Source organism: Coturnix japonica, chromosome 1 (genome assembly GCF_001577835.2).
Source record: "Coturnix japonica isolate 7356 chromosome 1, Coturnix japonica 2.1, whole genome shotgun sequence".
In the NCBI taxonomy this organism is placed as follows: domain Eukaryota; kingdom Metazoa; phylum Chordata; class Aves; order Galliformes; family Phasianidae; genus Coturnix; species Coturnix japonica.
In genome coordinates, this window is record NC_029516.1 from 42,673,303 (window position 1) to 42,696,985 (window position 23,683).

At 36.2% G+C, this 23,683-nt stretch overlaps 1 protein-coding gene and 1 long non-coding RNA gene across 12 annotated transcripts in view; both read right to left on the minus strand.

Annotated features, from left to right (window-relative positions):
• LOC116653331 lies at nucleotides 1-23,681 on the minus strand. Its single transcript, XR_004306920.1, has 2 exons — nucleotides 3,240-23,681; nucleotides 1-2,376 (listed from the first exon to the last, which is right to left on the minus strand). It is a non-coding gene; the product is annotated as an uncharacterized LOC116653331 (long non-coding RNA).
• Nucleotides 1-23,683, minus strand: part of ANKS1B (ankyrin repeat and sterile alpha motif domain containing 1B) — a 393,719-nt gene that overhangs the window by 127,599 nt on the left and 242,437 nt on the right. The window lies entirely within an intron of this gene.

The window sequence follows — 23,683 nt, forward strand, 5'->3', positions numbered from 1 at the left end:
TTTGTTTTTACATTGTTTACCATTTTTATTATAATTTTTGAAAGAGCTCAGCTTTGTTACAACCACTGTAATAATGCTCTGTGACATGCAGTACAAGCAGAAGAAAACAAGCTTTGTGCCAACAAGTTTATTGGAGGAATGTTTTGCTTTTAGCTTTCCATTACTTTCATTTGGAAATAAATAAATAAATGACAGAGTGAATTATTATCAGCACATAATCAATATGCACTATGTATATGGATAAACATTAGAGTCATGGATCTCTATGCAAACAGATCATGAAGCAGCAAAATAAACAATTTGTACAATTTCACAATGTACAGAAAAATTACTTGCAACCTTTAAAACTGTTAACTTGGCATTAAGGTAAATTATGCTAGCTGTATCCAAACTGAAACCCAAGCCCAAGTAGATGTATGTAACTCCATCTTTCAGGCTCTATACCTGCAGTCAGTGAAGCCATCTGGGCATGGATCACTTAACCCCTACTACAACTGATTGCTTGCTGTAGACAGAAAGAAACCTGAGTGAGAAAAGAAACAGTTAATTTGGAAACTTGATAGTGTTTCCATACCTTATAAAAAATGAATGGCTAATGTGGCTTTGAGACAGAGCTGTGAATTGCCTCCAAAACAAATCTACTAAAGGTATGCTCCAGAGGAAGCCAGGATGTCAGTTTGAACTTTGGGAATGACAGCATGCTCTCAGGCTTTTTAACGTTTTCTGCCTCTACCCAAGAAAATGTGAGAAGTCAGCTCTCTCTCAGGTCTACAGAGGCTTCTTATATACAGTTGCAAGGTGGTAAAACTGGAATAGTATGTATTAAAATCAATTTATTTGAGTAATTTTTACTTCAGTGCTTGCAATTTTAAAATTCACGTCCATAATTCAAGCAGATGACTCTAAGGATGGCCTGAAAGACAGCAATGCAGGAAGAAGAATAGACATGGTTTCAGGTATCTCATATAGATGGAACACTTTTGGAGTGGAGAGAGCAAGTGAGAGAAACGGAGAGTCCAGTGCTATGCACTCCAAGGATGATACTTATTAACTGATCAAATTTTGGTGTTAAAATTGATTATGGTTTTTGCAAAATTTGAAAACTCTCAGGACTCCTGTAATTCATTGCTGCCCTATAACTCAGTCTCATGATTCACCATTGCACATAAACCACAACATGAACATTTGCCAGTAGATGACTTTCACTCATTCACATCTACTTCTCCAAAGGAAGATGGAACGATAATGTGAAAGGCAAGAAAGCAGCCCATAGAAATAAATACGGGAATAGTTTCAGAAGAAAAATTGTAGGTTTTTCTCACTGACAGCAAAGCTGTGCTTCCCTTTTCATGTTCTGTTACAGTTCTTATGTCATAACTAAGCAAGCACAGGCTTGTTCCAAGCTAAATGAGGTTAATAAGAACTGGAAGTATAGGATATCCTGAAAGACTTCTATTCCTAAAACAAAGGCCACTGCAGTAGACTGGATACATGACAAACAGGAAGTCAGATAACACTGCAGAGTGAGGAGACAAAAAATGGGTACCATTCTTTAGGATATATAAAATAACTCAGTATATTAAGGCAACTAGGTATATTAAGGTGTCTTAGAATAGAGACACTTCTGTTTGAACGACAGCAGGGAAGAAAGAAGTTTGTTGCTTATATTTTTGTTTTAATAAGAAAAGCCAACAGGGAAGGTGGTATGGGGACTTGAAAGACTGCCTTCCAAAGGTACACAAGGAGGTTTTCAGAGCTTTTGTCTCAAAGAGCAGAACCAGGAGTACTCTTGGAGTTTTGCATGTTGCAGAAGGGGTTGTTATGCATGTCATTTTTGCATATCCTACTGGACAACAGGCACTTAAATATTTTTTTTTCCAGCTTTTGCTTTTATTCTACTTTTCTAGGAGACAGAAGTGTACTTCTTTCCTGCTAATTCAGTTTTGATGTATAGCACACCTGACAGGGGACACTGACACTACAAGCATAGCGATAGCTTGGCTATGAATGCAGCAAAGTGTCTTCATTCTTCAGACAATTGGTCCAGGAGATTATTTTATCTTTTTAACTAGCTTTCTTCTACACTTTTCCTTTTTGCTGCTGTTTTTCAGTTGTTGTTTTTTAAAATGCAGAGCATAGCATCTCCATGGAAAGTTAAAGGGGTTCATATCCTGCTCTTGCTTATTATCTTCCCCTTACTTGTACTCTTGGAATTTTGCTACCTTCATGACACCTTGCACAAAGGGGGGAAGACATCATCCTTTGATCTTCTATTCTTCCATAAGTTCAGAGTTGTTGTACAGCTGACCTGTCCTTTGGCTTCCTTCTGTTGTTGTGAGACCATATGCAGTATCTTCTCACTTCGAACTGCAACATCTCGACAAGAAATCAAAGGTATGAGGGAGTTAAAAGCAATATTCAGTGTAGTGCATTTCTCATCAAGTATTAGATATGCAATATGTGAAAGATAAGTTGGCAGTGGAGCAACACTGATTCAGATCCTCTGAGGACCTAATACGTAATATTGATAAGTCACTTTATTGGGAATACTCCTTGTTAACGGACCAAATGTTAAACGAGGCTAAAACAGTAGATACTGCAAGCTTGCATACTCCTAATCCAGAAGGTCCTGTTTACATTGGTTAGCTTTAATTATAGAAGATCTGGATGACCTTCTGGCCTTGCAAGCTTTAGTTTTCAGTACTAGCAAATTCAAGATATAAAATTCAAACTTACTAAACCAACACAGTGAAAAAATTCATGATAATGTTTAGCAACTTGGCAACTACAGAAAAAAGGTTGGGCAGCTATTCTGGTGCCATCATCTGAGCACCTTTTTTGACCATTAAGAGTAATTACTAGACAGGCCATGAATTAGGCTAGTTGTTTTCTATTACATTAATTTAAGTTTATTGTTTCTTCTCAGGAACACTCCCATTCTGCAAGGCATGTATCATTTGATGACAGCTAACAATGAAATTCAATATTCATTCTGGGGGCCAGTATACCTGTTGTGTCCAAACAGCATATTGAAAAATAAGGCAGCTTCTTAAAGTGAAATGTAAAACTAAGAAAATGACTGAAAAGGACGTTGTGATTGACCTATGCAGGCTTGAGCTGTTAATGAAAAAATGTATACTGTCTGTATACATTTTCTAACAGTGTCTGTTAGAAAGTATGACTTCTGTTCCCACAGAAACACACACTCATAAGAACCATGATATTAAAAAGAAAAATACCTTTTCTGGTGGCTTCATTACTTTTGATAGCCCTCTGTTTCCTCACTTCTTACAGTGAGCTTTCATGCAGGTCCAGAGAGATGCTTTCCCTTCCAGAACAGGTGTTCTCTTTTTCTTGATCACTTTTTGAATGCTTTCTGTAATACCTGCCCTCCCTTCATAATACTTCGGAGCATTCTTTGATGGTGTTCAATAACATGGTAGACTCTGCAAATGCAAGAAACTACACAATCTCTTAAGAAAAAAACACACTTGGGATGAGGTAGATGTATCACCCTACTGCAGAGATTCATTTCTCCAAACTGAGACAGACAGGACTTAGCATTTGGTTTCATTCATCTTCGTTGTGACTAACATCCAAGTGATAGCTGCTGAATGCTTTGGAATAGTCAGAATTAGAAACTTTGAGTGTTTCTTAATGTTTCTCTGAGATGCTAAACGCAGTGCATTTTCTGATTGAGGATTTTCATAAAACAACCCTACATACTCACTACTGACATGTACAGAAGTCTTGTAGTCCAAGGGAAACAATGAATACTATGAATACTGATATTACAGGTGGCACAACCCAACTAAGTAAAGAGTGCACTACACCACATGTAGTAAGCACCCGCCTCCTCCTGGCTCAGTAATCTCCTGTTGCTATCCAGATGGGAAAAGAGTCATATCTTTACTTACCTACTGCTGCAGCACAGGAGAGTGAACTGAGGCAGAATATGAACAAAAACTAAAGGCTGAGGCTACAGCTTCATATTTTTTGGTGTTTCTCTCCAAGCACTTCTGGGAAAAGAGTCCTTTTTGTGCAGCAGGGAAAGAAAGAATTATAGATCTCATAAAAACAAATACAGACTGCTTCAAATCTAATTCACCCATTGCACCCAAGAGAAAAAGATCAGAAATCTAAAATTGATAGGTTGTTGTATATAAATTCAAATACTCATTTATTTATTTATTTCTGTCAAATGTGATTTGAAACTGTGGGTCAGAGTATTTTATTTTGTACGTACAAAACCAGATTACTTGGCTAGTTTGCTCAGAAGTTTTCCTAACAAAAATGCAGTAAGACCACTTGAAAGAGAATGAGGCATAAGCTCTTCTTTTGCATGCCAAACCAGACATCAAGTTTCGCCAGTGCTCCCATCAACTTGCATTATGAAGCAAAGAGAGAGGAGCAGACAACCAACCCGCTGAGTGAAACTACATCACAACCAGCTTTTGGATCAAACAGTAATGCCCATTAGAGTGCTTGGAGCCTGTGGAGAAAAGCTGCTCACTCCAGAAAGGATACCTCTGTTTATGGCTAACATGCTCAGTGAAACAGCCAGGGAATAAGCCCAGGCACCACACTGCTGATATTCCACACTGATTAACTAACAGCCTTCTCCTTGAGATGGGCAATTAGCACCCTCAGAGGCACGGTTCACAGGGCCAGGGACCGTTCTTGTTTCAACATCTGCTTTTCTAGGATGAAATTCTGGATGAACAGGTGAGAGTCAAATCATATCACTTCATTTCAAAGGACTGTCCCTAATGATGGTTAGTTAGCAATCTAACTCAGTCTCTTTATTTCTAGCATTCTCTAAATCTCCCTTAAAATAATAGATGCAGGTTTCTCTGAAAGTAATGCCTCCTATTTATTTTAAGAACACTATTTGATAGAGCAAATTCTCTGCTACAAAACACTATTTTTCAACATAGTCACCACTGTTAGCTATGCATTTGGGAGTTACCCTCTTTTCCAATCTAACTAGCATAAGAACAAGAGGTAATGGCTTTAAGTTGCACTGGGGAGGTCCAGGTTTGATATCAGGAAGAATTTATCATCTGAAAGAGTGGTGATGTATTGGAACAGGTTGCCCAGGGTGGTGGTGGAGTGACCTTCCCTAGAGGTGTTCAAGAACTGTGTGGACGTGGCACTGAAGAACATGGTTTGTAGACATGGTGGGGTTGATGGTTGGACTAGATGATCTTAGTTTTTTCCAGCCTTAATGATTCTATGATTCTATGCTTTTTGCCAGTTATGAAGAAGAGCCTGTATGCTGAAATTGCAAAAATTTGCACCAGGGGATGTGACCCACTGTTTCACAGCTGCTATGATGGTGTCATTGCCAGGAAAATGTCACTCACACAGTCCATCTTTCATCAGTCAGAACAGATGGAATTCAGAAGGCACCAAATAAGGATTAAGAAATGGGTGTGGCTGGGCAGTTCAGCCTAGATTAGCAGTGTGCTCCATGGTCTTCAAACTGGTGTGGGGTCTGGCTTTTTCACGTTTCAAAAAGACTTCTCAAGCCTGACTTCAGTTTGGTAGGCATTGCTGATGGTTTGTCCAAGTCCCAGAAAATCCAGGAGGATCTCTCCTGTTCTAACACAAAAGACAGCTCACATAACTTTACTTGCTGGAGGCTGTGTGTTGAACCTTTTCTTCAATGGAGAATTCACATGTTGCCATTCCATGGTCTGCTGTTTTGACTCCAGCTTGTAATAGTGACACCACGACTCAACACTGATAATAGTGCAATCCAGGAAATTCACCTTCAGCCTCATATTGATTCAATATGTCCTGAGAAACTTGTGTATGGTGTTCTTTCAGTTACTCTGTGAGCCTTTGTGGGACTCACCTGGTGCAAACTGTGTGATATTCCAACATTGCCACCGTTGTTTCTAACATACTGAAGATTTTCAGCTCTGGCACACTTCCCTGGTCATAATCTACTGATTCATATAAGTAAACTAATTAAGATGGTCTTCATTTTGTGGCGTTAAAGATGTGCATGGCTGTCCAAAATATGGCTTGTCCTTCAAGTCGCTGTCATCACTGCTGAAACACATCACCCGTGGCCTCACTGTGCTCACATGCACTGTTTGGTCTCCATAAGTGTTTAGCAAGTATCAGTGAATGTCAGTGGGTGCAAATTTTTCCACACAAAGGAATTCAGCGACACACTTTTGCTTCATACACACTTCTATGTCAGACACTGTTTTGTCAGACTGCCCCTCTGCTGCCATCTCTCGCACAGCAACAAAACATAATGGAATACTGTCAGGAAGGTTCAACCTCTACAGCCTTACTGCCACCATCTGCCTCTGATGTCACAGGCTAACATAATAAGATGGGAAACATTACTTTCAGAGCGTCCCTCATGCAACTTGATTAGTACTTACCTTATGCTATTTAAGTTCGCCACCTGAAAAACATCAGTTTTCTGGCATATTACTCAACACTCTATCACTGCTGTGATGCACATATTGCTCTCATCCCTGACCACTACAATAGAGATCACAACTGAGAGGTAACAAGGTAATTTTTTTGCTGGGACAGAGCTCAGTTACACAGAATTTGGATACATACTTTGTGCAACTTTTATTACCCATTTTATGGTAGCCTTTGAACAGGTCAATAGCATCATCACACAGTAAATCAACAGTGCTGCAGTATGTCTTTAAATACTGTAATATTGTTTATCAAGAGTCTGTGTTAAGTTAAAATGATGTTTATGCAGTGCAGAAGTTGTTCCACACAATTTTCCTCATTTCCCATTTGAATATATCTACGGAATGTCTTTGCTATAAATAAGGTGTATAGATAGCTAAAAGCTATCTATGGCAAGAAAGACTTGGATTCTCTCATGCAAAGGTAAAAGTCACATATCCGACAAAAGGAACCAAGTAGAAATGTTCAAAATATACCTGTAACATTAACTATGTTCTAAAGAGATTCACAATAAAAAATGATTACCTGCTACATCTGTGCATCAGCAATCCCCAGTAAAGTAGATTTATGCCTACTATACTCAAATTTTGTCAAAAGAGACGTAAGCAAATAGGTCACTGCATTCAACTCTATGAACTGGCAGAAATATCTAAATAGACTGGAATCACAAATACAAAATGGCATATGGAAAATTACTGATATAATGTCAATTATATAAGCAACCAGGTTATTATGTTCTGGAGGTTCTTAACAACTGCAGCAGAAAAGGAGTTACTATGTTCACTAAGTTTCATAAGCTTGTGATGAGGTGTTCACCTCCATGCTCTGTGTATACATGGGCCCTGGTTGTTGGGTCATGTCCTGACAGATCCATGGGAGCCCTTAGCACCACAGCTCCAGGGAGGCCTGACCTATGTAGAGCCCAGACACTTCTGGACTCTTGGTATATCTGTTCTCAAAAACCTACTCTTTCCACCACACTGCCAGTGATAAAGCACTGCTTTCAGCCTTCTGCAAAGTGATTCCAGTATACGTGCCATGGATCTGCGGCATGCGTTACACATTGGCTTAGTTCAGATTTAAATCAGATAGCTTGAAAGTTCTGTTGGTATATTAAAGAAAAGTTGACTCATTTCTGGCTCAGGCATTGTCAGTAGCAAGGAAAGGTTCTGCAGCCGAACTACAGGGCGTCCTCTTCACCCCACTAATGCTCCCACAAGGTACGGTGGAGTGTTGGAGTTCTGCAGTAAACCAGGGGTGAGACACCCCCAGTGCAATTTCTGTAATACCATAAGACTTGCAAAGAATTGCTGATGAAAGTTATTCACAAGCTAAGAAATATGAAAGGATTGATTCAGTGGCTGTCAACAATTCTGTTGTGAAGAATGAACTAACTTTCAGTGGGCAAGCAGGTGTGTGGGATCTGTGCACTGCAAGGCAGGCAGTCGTAGCAAATCTGTTGGTGAAGGAAAGCAGAGGGATTCCAGATCACCTGCTTTTTACCTGATCAAATGGAAATAAAATTGAAAACACCAACAAAAAAAAAACATAGAAATTACTCATTTTTTCTTCTGTTGGCATGGATAAGAACAGCAATTATGATTCAGAAAGCCACTGTACCAAGTGCCACTCAGAGAATAAAGCAATCTTTGCTCTGAGGAGTTTACAATATTAATGTAGCAATGTCTACAGATGAGCAATGGAAAAAGTAGCCGGCTTTAATTTACAGTTGATGTCAAATTTAGAAAGCAATCCAAAAACCTGAATATCACAATATGAGACTCCTGAGAAAGAGAAAAAATGCTGGAAAGAAATAGGATTATGATGAAAGATGTATCACAGTCAAATAGCTAGATTATTCTTGGCAAATCTTTGTATCAACTTTTAAAGTCTTTTTTCTTTTAAGGCATGTATAGTAATACAGCAAAACAGTAAGAGCAGACTGCCTGAATGGTATTTACAACACAAATCAAAGGGCTATACTGGAGTGTACATTAAAATTTAAACCTTTCATCTGCTGATTATGTGACAGTATTGTAAGAAAGACAAAAACGGAATATTTTTGGCATTAATTAAAACTCCCTGTTGAGATCCAAGTAGTTAGAATTTCATATAAAATACTGTTATAAGCAAGACAGTAGTCAAGATGAGTTTTAGCACAACTGAGACAAAATAAGTAATATCAGGGTAAAGCACATTCAGCGGGAAAACAGAATAAAGCAAAAGAGAATCTACATTTTTTTCAAGGGCTTCTTAAAAAATGTTCTGAGAAGGACTAGGTGAGGACTGTGAAGAGGGAAAGTGTAGTTGTTAGGTACTAATATTGACTTTTTCTAAAGAACTACTGTTTTTAACTTAAAATTGTTTTTAAATATCTACTTTGTCCTATCAGTTTTATGGCTTCTCCGCGTTTGTCTAAGAACAGTTATCACTCTTATTAAATGTGATATAGCCTGCATAACAAAAATTACAGACAAATAAACTTAAAAAAGGAAAATTTCTAAAGATGAGTGTTCAATAATATAATTTTCAGGTTGACAGTCAATATCTAAGGTTGAAGGCTAGTGTTGAATGAATTGAGATTACCTGTAGCACATGATTTGAGCTCTCATTTCTGACTGATGAGAATTTATGTTGTACTGTAGATCTCATTGGTTCTGCCAATGATTTCTAAAGGATCATCAAGGCTGCTGTTGATTGGCTCATATTTGCTACCTACAAGTCCATCTTCCACCAACAGACATCTGATGCGCAGACCTTGTTTATCATATTGATTCTGTGGTATTTTCTGTAATATTATCCATAATAATCTGTACATATCACCCATCAACACTTTCATGAAATACATTTGCTATTTTATTAGGAAAATGCAAGCACAGCTGAAGCAAACTGAGTTCTGTAGTCCATAGCAGGGCTCTAGAGCAGAAATCTGTTTAAGCCACCCCTTTATCTTAAGCAATGGCCCATAAAAAAAAAGAAAATTCCCATGATTGTAGAGTTGCTCTTGGTTCTTCAGACACACACCACGCTAAATGACAGCAGCATTGTATATGCAATAAGGATACTCATTTAAAATTATACTGGATTAATGATACCTTACTGAAAGGAAACTAATTACAAGTTTACTGTGATTATACAGTACAATTCACAGAAGAAAAGCTTTAAGTCTTAAGTAAATCCTAGCTCTAGCAGTTTGTCTGATAAATACTAACTATAATTACCAATGGAATTTCACTGTATAACTGTCACACCTTTGACCAAGAGTGTTCTCTACTTAACCAAGAAATATATTATTAAGATAGCCATTTTCATGTAGCTGAATATTTAATTTCTGACATATTCACAATAGCTAATAGAACAACATGGGGGGAGAAAGAAAAGGAAAAAATAAAAAAAGTAAAATTGCCGTGCACTAACATTGATACTTGTTAGAAGAGCACCAGGACCACCTAGTGGAGCTTTCACTTATTACAACGACTCTATGATGCTAGAAGCAGCAACGTGCTGCTTCTCCTGCTTTACAGGAGACTTAAAATATAGTATTACTACTGAACCACAGAAGTTCGGGATAGGGAGACTCCTATGATTTCTGGCTCATATTCTTGCCCTGCAGGACTATTACTTTACTGCACAAAACCGTTTTTCCTTTACTTTTTTAATGTTTTTAGATTCTTGTTTGTCTAATATATTATTCGGATACCTTTCTGCTTTCACACATCATATAGAGTTCTGTCATGTCTCCTCTGGACTCCGCAGAAGTATCTATAATAGTATTTAATTCTTTTACTGCTATCTTCAAAACAGAAGTACTTTCCTTTATCTCTCAATTCCCAGAAGCGTATGATACAATCTTTCTGGTGCTATGTGCAAAATGGTATGAAACGATGCACAGAAATATTAATGGAAATTTACAATATGTTTTGATAGCATATCTTACTAGAACCTATATTCAAACCGTATTCAAACTTATTGGTATTCTAAACTAATGTCAGGAATATGAGTGGGACCCAATTACTCTGCTTGTGTGGCTCTTCCATCTTCAGTATTAGCAGAGCATAATCAGATGCCATTCCTTCTATGCCACATATGTATGCATTTTCTAACAGACCACTAGAAAAATGTTTGTACAAGTTTTCTGGATAACAGATGCCAGGGTCTGAGCTACTTGAATTGGACACACCTTGCCTGAATAAGAGACACAGAATTTGACATACAATCTCAGGATAGAGCACGTGTGTATTAAAAATGGGACCTGAAAATCTGTTTTATAGAGGATAATTCTAGTATTATTCACAAAAAGGCACATTATTAAATTGAAACTAAAAATGAAATACTTTTTACTCAAGCTGCTCTTCCAATATGTACCTAAGAGCATTTGTTATAAAAGATACAGCAAAATTTGTTTTGTTTTGTAATACAATTACCATAGAAGTAAATGTGACACATAGCTGCAGGACTGAAAGAACAAAACTAAACAAACCAAAAACCAACGGGTATATGACTTTCCTAAGGAATAAAGTCGTACTTAGCAGCCTGGAATATCCAGTAATTCTTAATGATAAAAAGTGTTAGTATAAAACGGTGAACTAAAATAATATTCTCAGAACATACCAAAGCTTTCCAGTATGTTTCCACAATGGAGAAACAGGGTTCTAGGGCAACATGTTCTGTACTGCGACTGCCTTTTTGTGTGTGTGTTCCTTTTGTTTGTGTGCAGGTTTTTTTAGTCAATAATTCCTATTCTATTTTCTCATGCACGATGTCATGTTCAGATTTAGAAGGGTGTTCATTTTATGGAACATAAATATCCTCAACAGCAACCTCAGTACCTGAATAAGGATTGGATCCCTTTAACTCAGAAGAAAGAAACAGGCAGCTTTAAGGCATGAGTCATCTGATGCAATTTAAGCATTTGCTTTATGATGGGATGATTCATATCAAAGAAAAGACTGCATCTCTTCAATGATTAGAACAAGAATCTAGACATGTATCTCTTATGACTATGTCTGAATTGTAAATATGAATTCCACTGACATAGACAGAAGACGAATTTTATCACTTTGTAGGGATACTCTTCTACTGCTCTTCTGTTAAAGTACAGTATGGCCTGGTATGTTTTGTACAAGTTAAAGAAAACATGAATGATTTATTTCAAAATCTCTCAAATCTCAAGTGATTTTTTTTTTTTGCTGCATAAAAGTATACTTTATGTATGCTCCATTTTTATGTTCTAATGTATACTTCTTTACATATCATCCATAAATCTCACCAAACGTTATTGCAATAGTCAGCTTGTACACTTAAAGCATTCTCAAGAGCCTCACAAAAAAAAAAACAACCAAAACACCACCACCACCAACAACAACAACCCCAAACAAAAGCACTGAATAAGTGTGCTGGATTGCAAAAATATTGCAGATTTATGGGAAGATAGAGACCTCCAGAATTTTGCACACAGCACGTGCTTGCACGCACGCACACACAATGATGTACACACCCCCAAGTCAACTTTTCAACTGTATTGAATAAAGCATCAAAGATACGAAACCTCCAAATATTTTCTTTAAGTATAATTACAACTTACTTTCAGCATGTCAGCTGAACAGGACAAAAAACTCAGGTGGAAAGCTAATAGCGAGTGCTAACTGAGCTCTGAAACATCTTCATGAAAACAGCCCTTGAGACAAAAAGGCTGAAGCAGAAAACAACATAGACAATAAGAGGAATTGATTCTACATGGCATTCTTCAGGGAGAAGTGTCAGCTAGCTTCCAAAATAAATAAAGCATGCTACATTTATATTGTTGTACTCGTAGTTGCGTGTAAAGACTGACTGTGGATATTATCAGTAATACTCATCTCTTTTACAATTCAATAATATGCTTTGGTATACACAGATATCTCCCTTACCACATCATCCTACACTCACTTTGACTGATAACTGGAAAGAGTTTTCTTATTTATTTATTTATTCAGTTATTTAATTTTTCCACTTTAAAATCATCAGTAGGATGTGATAAAGAATCTAAGATTTTAAGTATTTAGAATCACGCCTGTTGTGATTCTGATGACAGATTTCTGCAGTATCACGACACATATTTCTGATTCTTATTCATTTAAACTTACCTTGACATTTTCCCATCAGAAGATTTACAATTCAGACCTTCTGAGTACATTTACAGTCAAACAAAGTGAGTTTCAGAACCAAGTAAATGTTTTCACTTCTCTGTTAGTGGATCTGTACTCCATTATGAGTAACATCTTTTTTGACTCAGTTGCTCATTATATACTTACACAGAAGAAGAAATACCCATTAGAACAATAATAACAACAACAAAACAGAAATGCTAGAATTCTGTTGCTTATAGAAATATTAAAAATAGTCAGCAATAAACACAAAATCTCAGCTTAACAGTGCCTCCTGCACTCCGTGCAGAGAAGACAGCAGCCAGTTTGCTTTTGTTCCTTATGTGATTTCCAGTGACCATTCAAAATGTTATGGTGTAAAGATGAATTAAATTAAATAAAAATCTACAGGAAAATGTCTTGTTTTGCTTTTTACCTTAGCTTAAATGAATTATCTTCAAAGAATCTTCCTTAAATTGTCAAGTTTTCATTGACTCAAATCTTACCTGGAACAATATCCATATTTTACTCCTTTTATTATTTTATGACATAGTCACCTTCCATTTTTTTCCCCCTGTGAATTATTGTTTTGATTTCCTGGAAGTGTTTGCTAACAATAGCAGGAAGAATACTGAGAGAACCTGTAATTTCAGATCATATTTCAGAGAGTGCTCTAGAAGCTCTCTAGCCATCCATGAAGGCAACTGCCTAAGGCAAAGACCCAGCAAGCTAACCAAAAGCTAACAAATTGGAAGACCAAAGCAAAATGGAATACGTAACTGTGAAAATGATTTGCTATATTTGCAACATATGAATGTATGAATGTATATTTACATTGTAGATATAAAGTAAGGACCTAGTTTTGTTTGTTTGTTTGTTTTAAACAATGCTGTATATTCTGTGTATGTTATTCTCCTGTATATTTCTAACCTTTCTTACTAAGCAATTTAATGACATTTGTTTCCCACTCTCACCATCTCATCCTTGCATACAACTCCCTTATTTATTACTGTCTCCAGTTCTCAGTTTCCTCTTTCCCACGCTTTTGTTCCAGTGAATTTCCAAAGCCAACCACCCCATATGCTTAGAGACATACTGAACATCTCTATTTTTTTTTTTTCCTCTCACTTGAAGTCACATCTTACTGCTTCTGCTTCCCAGGGAGCCATAGATTAGGAAAAAAATGTTCCCAGGTCAAAGTAGATAACAAAAAAAAAGACCTTCTTTTTTGTGGATGTCATGTGATACTGCTACTGTACGCTTTACAGTTAAGAGCAGGTGAGAAGAATTATTTCTGCTTGCAAACTGCTCTCAGCTTCAGCAAAAGCAGCAGCACAGATTTCTAACTACTCTTTAATAATGTAAATTTATGAACTAGCCTTGTGGTTTGCCATCCATCCTCCTCAGGTATGGCTTTGATATTTTTGCTTATATAAATCCTAACTAAATGTTACTCCTAAGATGGGAAGCACAATCTGCTTTGCATTTGGTTACATTCACTAAAATACAGTAGAACCATATTGCAAGTGGGAACACAAATGTTTAAAGTACTTAACTCTGCATAATTCTGCTGCTGTGTTATGTGTGCACATGATTGTATATGCTCTTCCTTCTAGCTTACTGGAAAGGTATACGAAACAAAGACATTATGACTGAGCACTTCCCATCTTCAAGTAGAAATGCACGTGGAAGGGAGGATGACAAAAAAATTCTTTCCCATGATGGAGAAAGCAGGTGCATATAGCATTCAGCCAATATATGTACATCCAATTAATGTAGTTGGTGAACCTAACTTTGGCTCAGAGAATTTATGATCCAGCTTTCAGTGCCTGAAAAATAGTATAAGTAATATCAAACTCTGTTTTTCTAGTGGCATCTGTCATTAGTACACCTAAATCAAATGTTTGACACATGGACAAACAAACATAGATAAACACTGTAAGAGGTTTTGAGGCTGACTTTCTCTTTTGAACCCCATAAAGCCAGAAAGATCTATCTTTTTCAAAACATTAGGTAATAAATTCTGCAGTTTTATTTCCATGCAAATTCATTATGATTTTTATAATTGGCCTAATTTCTTTAAAGTAAAAGCAGAACTATTGCTTTATAACATTACTGTCACTGTGTTCATTTGCTTTTATCTACCACAAACTTTAGGCACTTTACAATGACCTTCAATCAATACAACCGATTTAAAAATGCCATAGGCTAGAAGTAGCTTTTGAGGGCAGCAAATGAACACATTTGACACAAGCAATTTATTCCAACAAAAAGAGCACAAGTAATTTACAAGAATCAAAATCTAAATGAAATATCCTAGAGGAACTACCTCTTATTACACTGTACAATTACTACCATAATGAATGCATTGCAGTGCATGCAAAGACTGCATGTTTGGAGGGAAAAATTCAAAATAGAATCTGTCTAAAATATCTAAACTAACATCAGATTGCAGAATCCAAAAAAGAACATTATATTTAAATAGTAATTCATTTTTCTTGCATGTTTCCCAACTCTGACAAGGTTGAGTTGATAAAACATAACTCTGTATCCCAAGCTTTCCTGAAATACTGAACACAAAACAAATTGTTGCCTAGGACAAGAGAATATTTAGAATATTTAGTGACTATTGATTTTATGTTTCCTTATTTTTGTTATTTTGTTTGCTTTTTGTAGAGAGCTTGTGGGCTGTGATGAGAGGTTATTGTCTAGCTTATTTAGAGGGAACAAGAATTCTTGGCTTGGGATTATTCGGCTATAATCTCCTTTCTGGAGATTACATGCTGAATCTTAAATGTGAACCATCTTACAGAACACTAAGATTCTGAGAGAAAATCAGAAAATAAGGCAATTTATTTGCTGCCTGAATGGAGGGAGATTTTATAAGGATACTTTAGAGACAATAAACTCCCTGGCACTAGGCAGAGTAGGTTACTTTAATAAAAAAATTATCTTGCATTATAAATCAATCATTTGTGCTACCTAGCATGTTACAGGACAAGAAAATGATCCTGCAGGTGGAACACAATAGGTGCTAAAATTGCTCAGCTTTGATTATTAGTGCTAAAAATTTCTGCCAATCACTACCTGATTATAATTTGTTTTGAAGAGTGCGTGGGGCAGAAGAAAAGAAAAAAGCCTTGGTTTTAAGAATTCTATGCTAAGAGCAAAGATTTACCTCAGAAAAGAGGTAAAACTCATTGTTAAAAAACATATTTTGATATAACTGAAACCCTTTAAATTAGAACTAAGTGGACAAAATGGGAAACCTATGAAAAATAAATCCCAACTTTTCAGTGACTTTACTTAAAGATTAAATATGATTATTTTACAATGTTTGCTATCAGAAAATATTTCGTATTACTGTCAAAATACAAGGAAACACAAATATAGAATTAGGGAAATTATGGCAAAGTACTTATGTAGTCTTTTCTACTTAAATAATCTGTAGTATAAATGATACTAGATGGGTTAAAAGAGGATTATTATACTACCAAAAAAGTAAATGCTGTGAAAATGCCCAGAGCACAAATGCTTTCTCCTCCTTTGCTTCCCTGTATTTGAACCAAAGCACTGTATTTAACTAAAATAAGTGTTTTTTCCTCCCACCTCCTCCAACTATGAGCACTGTTACAATTCAAGCTGGAAGTAGAAAGAGGTAAACAGTGGATGTCTTGAAGAAATTGCCATGCTTTATACTGTCTCTTGATCTTTTGCAAATAACAGTGTAGGCAAAAGATGATGACATATTTAAAAGGTATTTTGCATTACCATGAGGAACAGATGGAAGTTTGCACATCAAATAGCTTAAGAGGCTGAGATCACTATTTATGCAAAATGTTACATGCAGAGCTTGTACATAAGTGTTAAACTTATTATGAAGCTGCAGTACTGGCTTATGGACATCTTCACAATATAACGGCTTCCATTAACATTTATAGAAATCACCACTGAAACACAACGACATGAAAACTGTTTCCAAATATAAAATTCACCGTCATTTACAAACTGAATGACTGATGGTGCTGCTAATGCAGGAAGAATCTGACTGTAGAATGTTTCCAAATGCAAGATCCAAGGGAAGAAATTTACGACATGATTGCAAATGCTAAGTATTTCCTTCTTGAAAAAGGAACAAAAATGTATTAAAAGCCTTTTGAGACACCTGTGAGTGCTGTGGATGAACAAAATCTACATAGCAATCATATATGGAGAAAAAATGCTATTTGTATTATACGTCATAGCTTTTATTGTACATGCAGTTTACTTACTGATCCCATTTCAAAAGGAAATAGAGTAATTTACTGAGTTACTTACTAGTGTAGCAGCTCACAAGAATTAATGTAATGTCATTTGAGGCACTGTTCTACTAATGTAGAAGCAATGAGTAAATCCACATACATGTCTTAGCTCATCAAGAAATGCATCATGATGAAAGCTGTTCAGTGTCAGATCCATCTTCGGATTATGTGATTTGAAGTACATGAGCAACTATCCTGTTGTAAAAAACCTGCTTAAGATTTGTTTGTATTATTAATGCATAGTTTTGCAAAAACATGAGCCAGAGGAGAACCTCATATTTCCTCATAACAACAAAGGCTGTGCATTAGCCACTTCAAAACTGTAGTTCTTTGACATACAAAACACCACAAATGTAGTAGATAGGCGTCTTAATGCATAGATTATTACTTGAGTAATGAGCAAGAAGACTCAAAGTTCAGTCTGCCTGGCAAAGAACTTTAAAGATTCCCATAAAATTTACATAGGCTGGAAATATCTGTCCCTCAGTAAAAACAAGCCTGTTTGACTCTTCAGGATGGCATAGAGAATCTGAAATATCTTATGCTATCTCAAATCTCTGTAATACAAGACTTCTGATTTTGCACCAGGTTGTCTCTGCAGAAGCGGCATTTACACTTGAGGTATGGGAGTCCTTGATTTAGCTTGCTAGATAATTATTTACTTTCAATTATATAAATTTAAATATAAATAAATGTATGCATGTCTGTGTGCACACATGCATCTGCGGAGCTGTTTTTAAAATATTTGTTCACATAAATCAACTTCAAATACTTTCTTAATTATATTAACAAAGTGCTCATAAATATTTGGAAAGGCATGAATAAAAAACATGTAATACAGAGAATTTTCTGAACACCTATAGAACTTATTTTTAATACGATTCCTAGTAAGTTGAGATTCCACAGAATATATTGCTAGTGCTGACTTCCAGTCTACAGCAACTACAGGAAGAGCTATGGGCATGTTTATTAGTCAGCAGTGTCTCTGGGACTGTGGCTCCATGTTCTCTCAATTCCTTTCAGTGATCTAAAATGTAACATGGGGCTCCAGAGAGGAAAAGGAATAGAAATTGTAGATCTACAATCACAACATATGAAAATGTTATTGAGATGTAATGTTTCACTGTTCTTCAAAACCTGCCTCTGCAGAGTGGTACACTTGGGAAATTAACTAATAACAAGAGAAGAGTTGCAGAATAATTTGTCAAACAGAATCTGAAGGACAGCCCTCCTAAAAAAAGGGTGTCTTTCATGCCAAGTAGCAGGAGAAATTAAGTTGTCAAGTGAGAACTGTACAAAAAACCATCCATTTGGCATTGTATTACCAAGACAAGCTATGGAGTTGCTAGCTGCTCTGCTGGAATAGATACAAAGGCTGCTAAGCAAAACATTAACCTAATCAAGAAATCTGAATGCAGTATGTGATTCATTTTCAAGTCCTTTAAGCAGAGACTATAACTTGTATTTACATTGTAGGTGTTTTAGTTGGCTAATGTCTAAGAAGAGCTTTGAGGGTTAAGCTCAGTACAAAGGTTGCTATTACTTTCATCTGTAGGTGCAAGTTTAATATGAATAAGGTAACTCTGACTTTGAAACTAGACATGTATAGCTGGCACTCTGTGCATTTAAAGCTATGCAGAGAAGGACTAGAAAGATACAGCAAAAGGATTTTTGGAAGTAAGAAGTGGCTAAATGAAGTTTTGCCATTTTGCAAACCTCTTCAGTTTGCAAGAGAGATTACTGAAGGGAGAAATGACACAATAGAAAAGGAATTGAAGAACAAACTTTCTGAATTGCTAGTAACAATGTGTAAATTTGGAAATAAAGACCTCTAAGCTTGTCCCAGGAATTTAATAGCACATACTAGCAGTGGACACATAGATAAATGCAACCAGAAAGAGTCAAAAGTGATTATTGTAAAAGTACCTCACATCTCAGAATCTTACTGGAGCTCTTTGAAACAGTCAAAAGTACATAGATAAAGTTGATGAACTGCTTGTCTGGGTTTCTAAAGTCATTTGACAAATCTTGTATGAAAAATATAGCAGTCATGGCATGATGCCATAAGAGGGGTCTTTTGCAGCTATATAGTTAAAATAAGAAACTGTAGGGGAAAAAAAAAACCAACAGTTTTCACAGTGGAAGTTGGTTCCTAGTGAAATTCTGAGGAGATCTGTAAACAGACCTCTGCTGTCCAATATATTTTAAAATTCCATTGGAAAGAAGACTATTGGTAAAATTAACAAACTGCTTCAGAAGTCCTTCAGCTGGAAGTGATTAATGACTGGAAGAACAATGTGCAGATAGCTCGTAATGATTTTCCTTTGAGCACAGCCTTCTCTAGTCACCTGTTTAAGGTCATTTTATAGACAACATAGTGTAGTGTATAGAGTCTCTGATCAATTTCAGCACGGTCACTTTAATGAACTTTTGTTACTATACTATAAAACATAGTGGGCTGCAGTTGCAACTTAAAATAAAGGATCACTTCTTCACACAGTACATATTTAAATTGGGAAACTTGTTGGCAATATTACAAATAGTTCGAAGTATTCAGTTATAAACTAATAGAAGATAGTGCATTGGTGGCTATTTTCTCTCTTCAGTATCGCTGTTCTAATCCTTAACAGCAATCATTATGTCCACTTAGAAACCGGGAATGCAAGTTTTGAGAGAATATTTCCCCAAAAGCTCAAAATCAGGAATGTAACTGAATATATTAAACAATTTGTTAAACATTAATTCTAAAAAAAAGACTGAATCACCCATTTGAAAGATCACCGTACAAAAATAGAAGAGGCTCACTCTGCAGGATGAACTACTTGAGAAAAAAATGTAAACCAGGTCACTTACATGTAACCTTCCTCCCAGGAATTCATCTATCTGTGATTCAAGGCCTACTTTCAGAATAGCACAGCTGTGTAACCACTCTCAGGTTGTTTTTTTGTTCCAAGAAAATTGCTTGGGTGTGAGAAGGAGCTGTAAGAAAGTACACAAGCTAAAAGCATGCCAGATAAGAAAGGTAAAATTGAAGACATAAGTAGGATTGTCAAGATGGGGAAACTGACACCTCAAGGATTTGAGAATAAACAAAACTCAAAAGGCATAAAATCCTAAGGAAAAAGGGAATCAGAAGAAAGCAATTCAGCAATGTCACAGGTAAGCCTGCTCCAAGGAGCAGCAGAAGCCAGAGATTTCCTACCTGAGTGATGACTACTTCACCATTAGACAGAATGACTCATTTTCTGGGGGGTGACTTAATGTTTAGTTTATTAGTCTTGCAATGCACTGTTTGTTTTGGACAGTAAATAACTTATTTTGTGCTTTTAACTTGTTTATATCTTGCATGAAGAATCTCTTTGCTAAAAGTTCCCTGAACAGAGTGACTTCCAAAGGGGGAGGGTTACATAAGTAATCCAGGATAAGAGACAAGAATAATGTGATTAGTCATATGGAAGAGCATTTATACTTTAAAGCAGAGGTATATACTTTAGGTGGGTTAGGGGATTTCAAAACACAGTGGACTTTTCCCCAACAGATTAGATATTTTCCAGAGAAGTTCCACATAGCTCCAACACTGAATAAATGGTATCTGAATCTGAGGACAGAATTTGACCTTTCTAGTGAGCCAAGGAATCTTGGAGACAAACAGAAGCGTTGGAAAAACCAGCTCAGGAAGAAGGCGTACCCTGAATACTTACACTCTGAGGACAAGACAATTTGAACTATCCTTCCCAAGAAGCACATTCCTGAGAAATTAATGAAGGCAAATAATTTGGGACAATCTTGATCTAAATGACAAATAAATAAGTGAAATAGAATCTAAATTTCAAAGACTGTGTGTTTGAAGACAGACCGGGGAGGCTGGCAGGAGCTAAAAATAAACACAAGTTTATAGCTTTTTAAAGTTTGATTCAATTGCTTTAAGTAATAGCTGCTTGATTGTGCTTGAAGGAATACATGTATATATATATGTATACATAAAAGTCCAAAGGAGACTAGTACACAAATTAGAGCAGACGTTAAATTGCAGCAGAAACCTGCATCTCAAATTTGTTTCTCTCTGCCAGTAAGGCAGCTAGATTCAATCAGCTGCACAGAGAATTTCAGAACATACTGTCTGCTTTATGTCTTCCAAAATAAATAAATAAATAAATAAAGGACCGTTTGCTTTAATAAATTAATAGATTTATACATTGAAATAGAAGAAAAGCACCTTGGTCAGCATCACACGTGAAAGTTTAGAGGCATGCTATAAATAGAACTCACAAAAGCATATTAGGTGCCAGTATGACAAAAGATAGTCTTATTAATAACGTAAGAAAAAAATTTTACAACCTCATGATCCTGATCCACCGCCATAAAAATTGATGATGGCAAAAAGTATAGACAGAAAATAGGAAATAATTTTAATTTTTAGAAGGTAATGAAAGGTTTCTGAAAAATCAGATGTCCCCTTCTCTCCCATGCCCTTTCAACTATGCTATTTTACTTAATAAATAAGTTATCTTTGCCCTCAAATCTGCATCTACCCCCTCCAGAAGCCACAAATGATTTCCCAAAAGCATAATGGAAAGAAGCACCAAATATGAACTAATGAGTTCCTTGCATAGAAATAAGAATGGCTTCTATGTCAAATTCAGAGGCTGCAGCTGTTTAACCAATGGCTAAAAGGAAAAAGTTATATCTGTAGCCCTTGTTACATTCCAGAGTTAGAGGCTTTGATGCTTATGGATTCCTTTATGAAAACTTTCTGTAACAAAGTCTTGATTGCCTTGGCCTGAACAGGAGGTGGAACCTTTGAAATCGATTTCAGGCAGCAGGACTGCAGGTGAGAGATAAGCCAAACCGCACAATGCCTCAGTCCAATTTCTTGTCCATTTCTGAAAATTTCCCCTCAACCCATACAGCAAAATAACAATAAGTACTTTCCAGAGTCACAGCTTTTTATAATTAGCAACTATTTCATTATGTTTAGATGCTACTGATTGATTAGAAAAGTCAGAAAAATGAAAGGAAATAAATATTGGCTAGACTCTAATGAAAATTCTGAGAATTGTCGTGACTGCTTTAGTCACTATGCTCTTGAACAACATTATCCAGCAGCAGGGAGAAATTTATATATGTAAACATTAACATATTTAAATAACTGTTTAATAGCTGCTTATTGCAAATCATGGCAAAATGGAGCATTTCCCCAAGAAACACAGGCATCAATTGAGAACATGCTTTTAACCCCTGAAATTAGAGGGACATGTACTGGTTTGGTTTATACTAATTTTACAGAAATGCATTCTTGTTAATTTCAGTTCAGGTACTTTTCTTTTCAAGAATTAAATCTGAAATTAAACTGTGTCTTTAATGAGGCTCTAATGATCCACTTGGGGGCGCTAAAGGGTAATTTGTTTGTGAATTGATTGTGGCAAAATGGTTGGGACACAAAATAAAGTTACACAACGTGAGCAGAGACTTCTACTTTTCCATCTCAGTGCTGGCTGCTCATCTATATACGCTTCTGGAGCAACGGGTCCCCAATTCTCAACAAATTTCCATCTACTTATAGAAAAAAGGATCAGTTATAAGTAGCTTAGCAGCAGACATCCATAACATCAATCAAATCCTAACTTCATTTTTACTCCTCCAGCATACGTTGAATGTAACAGACAGAACATGTAAGGCAGACTAATACTTACTCTTATTCTACATTTGCATGCAAGCTAAAATTAACTGTGGGCAAAAGAAATAAATTAACAAGTAGTAGCTTTGTTTTTCAGTTAATAGGAAATACCTCTTCTTTCAAACACTGTTACTGGGCTATACCTGGTTGTAACTTGTACACTGTTTACTGTGTTGGAACATGGCTTTGCACCATTTTTATGTTATTCATTTCTCTAGGTTGAAGGGAATTGAGAACTATTCTCCATGATGAAGTTACATCTTACGCTTGATTGCCTGTGGCGTCTGGTGGCCCTTTCACTGCTCTAACAGATAGGCACTAATTAGAGGTATAGACACAGTATCTTCTAAATGGGAAGAAAGAGCTGATCTCTGTTTGTGAAGAGCTACTAAAATATAACACTGAGCTTTTGTCCATGTAGGGATTGCCTTAAAGATCAGATAAGGTGTCAGTATAGTTGATTTCAAATGCCACAGCAGATCCAAAGCTATAATAATCTGTCTTTTATAACAGCAAACAACACCAGTACCAGACACAAAGTATATGAAAATTCCAATGGAAAAGCTGTATTCTCAATTTCTTCACTGTAATAGTACAGAATTTATCTTATTCTAAATTAATATGCAGTGCAGTCCACTTTAAAATTTATGGTTACCCATATTTAGGCAACAAATTTAAATGACTTATGTAGACAAAGTTGCAAGCAGAAGTGATAATTAAATACAATATTTTGTTCTGCCAGCATAACTTGCCTGTATTTAGGGTTTCTTTCTTTGAAGTTTAATTTAGCCAAAGCACGTGGAAAAAAAACTTGCATGTTCATAAGAGCTACTGTTGTTAGGCACTCCATAAGTGAAAACGTACAATTTATACACAATAAAAATATACTTGAAATGTCATTCAGCATCCTGAAGGCAGATACCACAATTTAAAATCATGCTAAAGACAATGAAAATGCAAATAGAAGCAAAGGGAACAGTCAACCTAGGTAAAGGCATGAAAGCTGTAATCTTTAACTGTACGTGATGATAGTATTTGTGGTGCAATTTGCTTTTGTGCTTTTCCATTCCTATGTAAAGACAGACACTGTAACGTATTTTGGAGCAACCACTGCTGTAAATTGACCA